This window comes from Vitis riparia, chromosome 18 (genome assembly GCF_004353265.1).
Source record: "Vitis riparia cultivar Riparia Gloire de Montpellier isolate 1030 chromosome 18, EGFV_Vit.rip_1.0, whole genome shotgun sequence".
NCBI classification, from domain to species: Eukaryota; Viridiplantae; Streptophyta; class Magnoliopsida; order Vitales; family Vitaceae; genus Vitis; species Vitis riparia.
Window position 1 is genome coordinate 2,551,372 of NC_048448.1, and position 9,778 is coordinate 2,561,149.

A 9,778-nucleotide genomic window follows, 5' to 3' on the forward strand; every position below is an offset into this window, starting at 1 on the left:
TAAGAGTTACTGATTAGCGTCATTTATTATTTGTCATGCAAGAATCCCAGATCATGTCGTTAACTGTACATTTACGTTTGTTAATGTCACTGATTGCACGTAACGATCGAGAGACATTGATTTTTGGGTGTAAATGTTGTTTTGAGTGTCGCTTAGGCATTGGCGGCGATTAATCATCCGCTTAATGCCTGAAATTTCCAACTTGTTTGGTTTGTTCGTTTGAAAGTCCCCAGTCGGCTTGGTCTGTCTATTTCGTTTGGCATTGGGAAATAAGGAAATTTGTTTTTCCTCTTACGCTAGATGGAGTTTGTCTTGGTCCAGACAGATTATTTGTTTACCTTGGACGACCAAAAGGTCTTGAGCCTGTGAATGACACGTGGAGGGAAGCTTCCCATAATGTTCCCTAATCCATTTACCTCTGTCTAGTCGAGTTGTTGATTGGTTGGGGTAAGACAAAATGTCTGTTTTTTCAAGTTTATGGGTGTCGAGGAATGTGTGTCATTTAGTGCTTTAATGATAGGTCACATCGATCGAGGTCGGCTGCCAGGCGACGTATCATTTCACTAATCTTGGTAAGCATTCCCAGGTGGTGTGTCTTTTGGTTTGCTTAGGTTTTCGTTCCCTATAAATAGCAAGGTCTCATCATTTGATTCATATTTTAGTTTTCCTCTACATAGTGTTCTCTCGCTTGCGCTGCTCATTCGTCATTATCGTGTTTACTGTAGGTTGTGCCTTTTCGCCTCCATTGCCATCGACAACTGATCTGATACTAGAGGATTTTTTTCATCGCATAAAAACTTTTTGGTTTTGGCTTTGGTAAGTTTTCTACTATCAGTTTGCTTATTTGTTATGTTTGTTTGTTTTTTTTTTTTCTCAATTGTGTTAGTGTTGCTTGTTTGGAGAGAAAATGGACATAATAATGTCCAAATTTTGGGTTTTTTTAGATTTTTTGCTTGCTTCTACATTATGATTGTATATGTGTTGTCGTTTCATGTTTTCGTTGTCGTCGCGATGGTGCAATATGTGTGATTATGTGTTCATCATTGGTAAAGGAGCTTGCTCTGGAAGTTTTTGCAGTCAAATCCTTATATATTCAGATTATAATTCGTTTAGGTTTAGATGTCCATCACTAGGGTAACACCACACGGCCGACAAACCGGGTGATTAGTTCTGACAACTGCGTTAATCTGCGTAGGTTTCCACATGGCCCAGATTCGTTTGATCTAATGGACATAGTAGGGGTTACTTATACTAGCGGAAGGCCTCAGCAAAGTAGACAAAAAAATGCTAGAGTTCGACGCTCTAGGCCAGATAGCCCAGTTGGTGACCTATCCGAGTGGAAGTTTTAGGCTCGTTTTCGCATTCTAAATACCATCTCGATTCAGTTATCAGACGATGAAGCTTTATCATCAATCGATCTCACGAATAACATGATATACTTTACTAAGTAGCAGTTTTTCGCAAGACTCCATTTTCCTTCCATTCTTAAACAATTTATTCACTTCACACAAATTTCTCATGTCTTCCTCCATTCAAACGTCGTTTGGATCCTAATAGGGTGCAGTGTGTTGGACATGTTTTTCCAATTAGATTTTTCTCTACTGGAAGTCTTGTACATCTATACTATCAAAATGAACCCAAATGAGAGGTTTAGTTTATATGCCTACATCTCTTATCTCCAGTTCATGACCAATCTTTCATACACAAGCAAATACTAGGCTAAAGGACATGTTTTGGTGTCCGGCCCCTAGAACGGTTCGTCTGAGGGTCTAGACAGAGTTTTTGCTCCTTAACGTTCGTTGAAGATTCCAAGTAAACTATGTTTTACCACTTTTATTTTGTCTTGTTATTATTCCATCATTGTTGCTAACTTACTCATGATCTTTATGTTCATATAGTGTAGGTAAGGAGAGACGGGGACGTCTTGTAAAATGGGTGAAGAATACTTTATTTGCTCGTCTAAACAAGTTCTTCAAGATTGACATTGTTGAATGGGCTCACAACGTTCTTCTATCGGATAAAAACCTCTAGGCCCTAATTGAAAATCCAAAGCCTTTCATCATCTCGGTGTTTCCTTGGCTAGCTCATCCATCTTTAGTGCTTAACAAACATTTTGTACTAAAGGATCTACCTTTCTATAAGGTTGCTCGTTTAGCGGATTCTGAAGTACGTCAAGCTCATATAGAGGAATGTGAAAAGAAATGCTAGTAGGGAACACTGAGGTAAGCTCAAGTTGCTAGCCATCTAGTTTCCATTTATGTTGTCCATCTTCTTGCCCAAAAGAAGAAACCCGTGACTCGTCCCATTTAGAAAGCGAGAACTCCGCCTCTTGCCTCGCCGTCTTCATCGCCTTTTTCGTCTCCTTCTTTCTCTTCGTTCTCCTTCTATTCCAACGATGAGACAAAATTAAGGGAGAGTTGGTTAGTGCCCCCAATTATTTGCGAGGAAGAAGAGAAAATGGCTACCAATTTGAGAGTCGAATTCTGCAAGAGGTAGCATAAGTACCTATCCGAATCTATTGATATGAACCACTCTCCTTCAAAAAAAGTTCGTCCGGCGCTTGAATTGGATTCTCCGTCTAAGTCAACACCATCGACTCCTACTATAGTCATCGTCTTGGATTTGGATAATAAACTCTCTTCTGTTGGCGACATTCCCTACTACAATATGAGGAAGCCCTTTGTCGTCTCAAGGAGCATCAATGAGGATTCATTCAAGTGTTTAAACATTTCTCCTCATCGCCCAAAGTCGGCCTACATTCCCGGTCGGGAGGAAGTGTCTGAGCTTTTGAGGGGTATTATTTTTTTTTTTTACCGAAAGTTAACCTCTAATACATGACATAGGGGCACTCTTTCCGACTATGCAATGAATTTCGATTGAGGTAGATGAAGACCTTCACCAGTATTTCATGGCACAGCTTTCTTATAGTACTCTGAACACTGCTATTGTCTACATCATCCATATGAAGGATTATACTGCTTTTGAGACAACAGAAGTGGTAAGTCGTCCCATTTTTTTCACTTGTGGTTTTTCTCATTTTTTCTTTAGTTTCTTATTTCATAATGATCTTTGTTGCCCCCAGATGATAGCCAGAGTTCATAACTGTGAAACTAAGGTTTGGTTAATTTTGATTTTGATGATAACAAAACAAGGTTTAGAACTAATGATTATATTTTAAGTGTGATTAGGCAAGATGATTTTCAAAGTGGCAATTACAAAGACATATCAAGCCAAAGAGAAATCATGAAGAAGAAGACCACCTCAAAGAGAAGTGATTTTCAAGACCCAAGCTTCATAAGATCTCTTTGTAAGGTTGTTGGTGCACTAGGTTTTTTCACGTATTACATTCTTTACTTATGCACCAAAATCATCCAAGAATTAATTCATTTTAAATCCTTTTAAAATTGGATGATTTCATGTTTTCAATTAAAACCTTGTGTCAAATATTTTCCAAACTTGTTTTAAAGGTTTTAAGTTGAAAAAGTTGGGTGTTGAGCCAAAAATGGCTCAATCGGTTGAACCGGATGAACAGTAACCGGTTGACCCCCAGCTCAACCGATTGAGGGGTATGAACAGTAACCGATCAACCATTCGAAAAATGCAAAAATTTTCTCTTTCTTCCAGAACGGTTGTTCAACCGGTCAAGGTTGAACCTCGTCCGGTCGAGGTCCGGTCAAGGTCCGATCGAGGCCCAACGGTCACCTGCCAAACATTAAATGCTAACGGCTAGTCAACCGGTCGAACCCCAAACGGCTAGTTTGGCTTTTTTCTTATATAAAAAAGCTCTAATCTTCATTCTTTCAAGAGCTTAACCTTCCTAAACCTTTCTTGAATATATTTGAGCCTTTGAAGAAGTGTTTTGAGTGCACCATTATTCTAAAACTTGCATATCATTAGTGTACCATTCAATCCTAGTTTCTTGTATCATTTGAGCTTAAAGCTTTTGTACTAGGATTTTGTGAGATCTTGTAATTGTAAATCTTTGAGAGGAAGTTTTCCAAGAGTGTGGTATCTCTTGAGAAGTGTAAAGAGTGCTTGGAGCCAAAAGTCCAAGAGGGTGGATTGGAACCATAATCCAATTGTATTGCTTGAAGGCTTGGTTTGGAAGCCTTGAATTAGTGGAACCTCAAGCTTGGGATTGAAGCTAGAGGAGAGTGGATGTAGGCCGGGTTGTGCCGAACCACTATAAATCTTGTGTTTGCATTCTCTCTTCCCTACTCTTTTAATTTATATGCAATTGTTTTTATATTGTTTATTATATATACTTGTGTATAATTATCTCCTACATTCACTTAGTTTAAATTTGCAAAAGAGACCATCACCCTATTCACCCCCCCTTTAGGGTGATTACCATAGGTTGGATTAGCCTAAAATTCCTAACAATAACCTCATGCGACAATGAGTGCATCTCTTCCAACAATTGGAAGCAGTCAAAACCATGAAGACATACATTACCCATAACATGGACGGAAACAAAGAGCTCTTAGCCGACTTGGAAATGACAAGAAGCGAGGTTGTTGCTGCCCAAAAGCTAGCTAAGGAAGGTGTATGTCTGTTGAGGAAGGCCAATGAGGAGAAAGAAATGTCTCAAGTCGAGGCTCGTCGACTAGTTGAGGAAAAGGTGACTATGGTGGCTAAAAATGAGAAGACTGTCTGGCTAAGGCGATAGTTACAAGACCTCCGGGTAGTGCTTGTTGCTCAAAAGAAAGATCTAGAAGCGGACTACCAGAAGCAGATTGATGACATATTCTTCTATGCCTACTAGTGTTGTATGAAAAATCATGACATTGCCAATGATACTTCCATCTTCTTTTCTGATGATGAGGATGATGAGTTTTTGGGTGGCCCTACCTAAGGAGACGAGCCTGCACTAGGAGACGGACATGTACCAAGAGGCGGACTTTCCGCTAAAAACAACCACCACGACAAACAAACTTTACTTATTTTTCATTTCTTTTATTTGGCTAGTTGTGGCTTGGATTTTTATGTCTGCACAAACAATGTATGTTTTTTTTAGTTTTTTATTCAATATGATTGCACTTACTAATTTTTCTTCAAGTGGGTTATATTTGACTATTTGTTGTCGATTGTCTTGTCTTCTACCACCTTGCCTTGTTTGGTTAGAAGGCTTAGAACTCCTTGCCTTATCATTCTTGGTCGGCTGATTGGTGACCAAGACTTGTTGAGAAGATGCTTGCACATCATTTTTTAGTATAGAATACTTGTCTGCCTGCTTGAAAAATGGACTGCCTAAGCTGATGCTTCGCTTCAGGATCTGCAATATGACATCCATACTGCATGATTCAACTTGAAGCATTGCTTGCCCGAACCGCTTCATGAAATCTCTTAGTGTTTCATTTTCTTACAACTTGATGTTCTGCATGGTGCTTATGTTTTGTTTTTGGCGAGCGAAACATAACTAGTGGCCTATAAAGACTTCTATGATGTCCCAAAATGTGTTCACTGCATTTTGCAGGAAGTAGTGGAACCAGAAAAAAGCTTGACAATGTAGGCTGGTCGGAAAAACTTTGCATATCAGTGCATCGTTCCCTATATTGAGGTCATGAGCTGCCTAAAGTGCATGATGTGGTCAAACGGGTTACTCGTTTCGTCGTACATTATGAAGTTGGGCACTAAGAACTCTTTGGGTGACTCATAACTAATGATATGAGGGTCGAACTACATGGATAGCATGTCATCCAACCGTCGACTTATAGAGTTGGGCGGGCTTGCGTCGCTAACACTTCTACCTATTGCTGCCTTGGTGGTTGAGAGAGTCATCCAGATGTGGTTAATGCGGTTGATTGACCTAAATGTGCCTTTAGGGTCTCTGACATGTGTGGTTGTCTTCCACGCCCAGTGCTTAGGGTCCTAGTCGGGCTTGCATCGCGTCAGATAAATGTGACCCTTTGGCACGCCTCATTTTCCTTGATGCCCGGGTAGAGCTGGTGCTTTCGTCCAGCTATGTTTGAGGAGTTGACGAAGACTCTTTCTATGATCATCTCGAGTAACTGTCGGATGAAAACTCTATGCCCTTGAGGAAATATGCCTCAACAGTTTGTCGTGAGGCTGTTTGGCGGCTTTGAGTGTGCCGACTTTAAGAGAGACCCATTGTTAACATTTAAGCCCACAACTCTTCATTCTTTTCTCTTAATCTTTTCATTTGACATAATATAGTTTGCGTCTGCCGCTCATTTTCTCGTTGGCGTCTCTCCATCATTTCACGTCATACAAAATAGTTTTCGTCATCCATGGCTAATGATTGGTTTCTAGATGGTGTTAACATCCTTAGTCGATTCCCATAGACAGCGCCTATGTTGGTGTTGTGCCAATTGGATGCAGGCCCGTCTAGCTTCACCAGAGTCAAATGGATTGTTTCCATGCACAAAAGGATGTCCGGACATGTAGTTTAGGCATGCCTCTCCGAAGCTTAAGTTATAATCTAGCGATAGTGAATCCAATTTTTTAAATGGCTATATATGCATACCATTTTTCATGCTTCTGGAAGGGTTTTTATAGAACATATGGCACCATCGTCGCAACATGGATTATGCATTTGTGTCTTTCTTGCATTGATGATTGCCGTCGTGGCAAATATTATGCCTTAATAAGATAGTTACCGTCATTATCTTAGCGCAAATTGGGCAATCATACCAAATAAGAGTTGTTGATTGACGTCATTTATTATTTGTCGTGCAAAAATCATGAACCATGTTGTTGACTATGCATTTACGTTTGTCAATGTCACTAATTGTGTGTAACGACTGAGGATCATTGATTTTTTGGTGTAAATGTTGTTTTGATTATTGCTTAAGCATTGGTGGCGGTTAATCATCTGCTCAGTGCATAAAATTTGTGACTGGTTTGGTTTGCATGTTTGGAAGTCTCTAGTCGACTTGGTCTATCCATTCCATCTTACATGGGGGAATAAAAAAAAATGTCTTTCTTTTTACGCCAGATGAAACTTGTCTTAGTCCAGATGGATTGCTCCCAAACGAATTATCTTCTTACCTTGGACGACCAAATGGTCTTTATCATGTGAATGACATGTGGAGGGAGGCTTCCCACAATAACTATTTTTAAACACAAATTATTATTTTTTTAAATGAAAAAAAAAACACGTTTTACAACCTAAAAACAATTTTTCTTTTTTTTCTTTTTAAATGAAACAATATACTTTCAAATAACATATTTTAATTGTTTTTACTCGTTTTCTTATTGCTATTTAAAAAAATAATTATACAACATATAAGAGTTATCTTTAAACCATAAAAATAGGTTAACAACATTTCAAATTCTCGAATAAACGTTTATTTTATAAAACATTTTATAACAATTTTAAAAATTATTTTTCATAACTGTTTTAAAAAACGGTTACCAAAATAGGGTCATACTCACGTCAAACTTATTATAAATATATCCAACTTACATCAAACCTAACCAAGTGTTGTGTTGGGAATTCTCAACCCACAAGTCCATGCACAATTTGAGTTCTACCGATAATTAAGCAAAATAATTATTTAATATTATACGACATGTAAATAATATCATACAATAACATTTATTATAACCCAAAACTCATATTTCAACATTATATGATAATCTAACAATTAAATAAAAACAATAAATATATTAGTTTAAGACAATTAAAAGTTGGAAAATATAAAAGCTTGTTCTTTGTCTTTTTAATATATTTGTGTATGGTGTAAATAAATAAATAGTATAATTTAAAAACAATGATTAAATAATAATATATGAGTTTGGATTGTCGATGTTCAATAAACCTTATTGAGAATAATTCAAACCTCAAATTGTTGGTTTTAACTTATCCAAATTGCAATCCTACTTCGAATAATATCTTTTGTTATAATTTGATAAAAAAAAATATTGAAAACCAAAACATTTACATAAGCTTTTATCTAATATGTTGTGTGTACCCAAATTATTTACATATTCATCATGCAAATTTCTTCTTTAAATATTTATAAAATATGTTAAAATAACTTATTTTACATTTTGGCATTACATAAGAATAAAGTTGATTGAAACAAAATTTGTGTGCCCTATGCATGTGATGTGAGAGTATAAAGGTGCAAATGTAGGCACGCACAATCATTAAGTTTTCCTTCTCTAAAAAGATGAAGTGCTTAAAATAAAAGTAAATATTGTATAGATGATACCAATCAAACCATTGATACTTAGTTCAACCATCATGAGCCATATCATCTCAGAAGGGGTCGAGCCGTCTTTTGAAATAAAATTTTGATAGTGGAAAGGGAGGATACATGAATGATGTGAAAGAATGCATTAGATAATGTTGAAAATTGATATATTTTATTTTGTAAATAATATTGTATATTTGTATGGGATGTTTCTTAAGTTAATATATTATTATAATATTATATATATTTTTAGAATAAATAAAGTTATTAAAAATATCTTATTTGATATTACATACTATGATAAAAAAAGTTATGAAATGAAGATAAGTTTATAAAAAATAATGAGATTGAGATGAATTTATCACAGGGATGCACCAATGTATCGACGAAGCTCGTGATTCAATGTGTAGGTACAAGGAATAGGGAGATATGAAATGTTTTGATAATTTAATAGTTATGTTTAATTTTTGTCCTTAATTTATGATATATTCTCTATCATTCGGATATATAAAAATAGTCTGGTTGAATCACATTAAAATTCTAAGTGTCTTTGTGTGAATTGTTTTACATTTTGTATTATTTAGTTAATATTATTCACATTAAAGCCTATATTGGCACAACAAATTGGCATCCAAATTCGAGTAAAAGTTTTTGGGAAGAGTGAAAGATAATATAACATATAAGAGGATGATAAAAATAATTTTAGTTGAAAGTATAGTTGATTGTTATTTGGTCGAGATGTAATATAAAAAATGTGTATTACGAATAAATCAAAGTTTAACGTAATGAAATTTGATTTAATGTGAAGATTGTTGGAAAACATCTTAATTTTATAAGTAATTTATAATTTTTTTTTTATAAATAATAATTGTATGAAATATTTTATAAGTTGATATATCACAATAATCTGTAATTTAATTCTAAAACAAGGAAAGTTATTAAGAATATACTTGTAGACATTTTATGTCACGAGAGGAACATGGAAATGGACTTGTGAATAAAATAAAACAAATATATGATACAATTAAATGACGAAAAAATATAGAATGTTTTTAAAAGACAATAATTGTATTTAGTTTTTGTCATTTTTAATATTATCTATCACATGGTAGAATGATCATCTCTCGTTCGTGATGTATTGGTCAAATAACATTAAAACTCTACGTACCTTTGTATAAATTGTTTTTGTATTTATGTTGTTTAACTAATGTATTTGTATTGAAGTTTTAACTAGCACAACAAACTTGTATTAGAGTTCGAGTTAAAGTTACTAGGAATATCCTTATAAATATTTTAGAATACAATTGGAAAAATTATGAGATGAAAATAGATTTATAAATATCATAGGAGGTGGATGGAAATGTAAGAAAGAATAATGGGAGACATCCGATGGAGTGAGGAGTACATGGTTTAGGATAGAGATATAAAGAGTATAAAAATATGAAAATTTATAGGAACGTAATAGTTATGTATAGTTTCGTGCTATACAATAATGTATGACGGTAAATTGTTTATTTCTCATTCATTATTATAAGCATGATTAGTTAAAACATCATGTTTTATCTTTATATTATTGAGTTAATATTGTTTATATTAAAGTTTCCACTAAGATAACA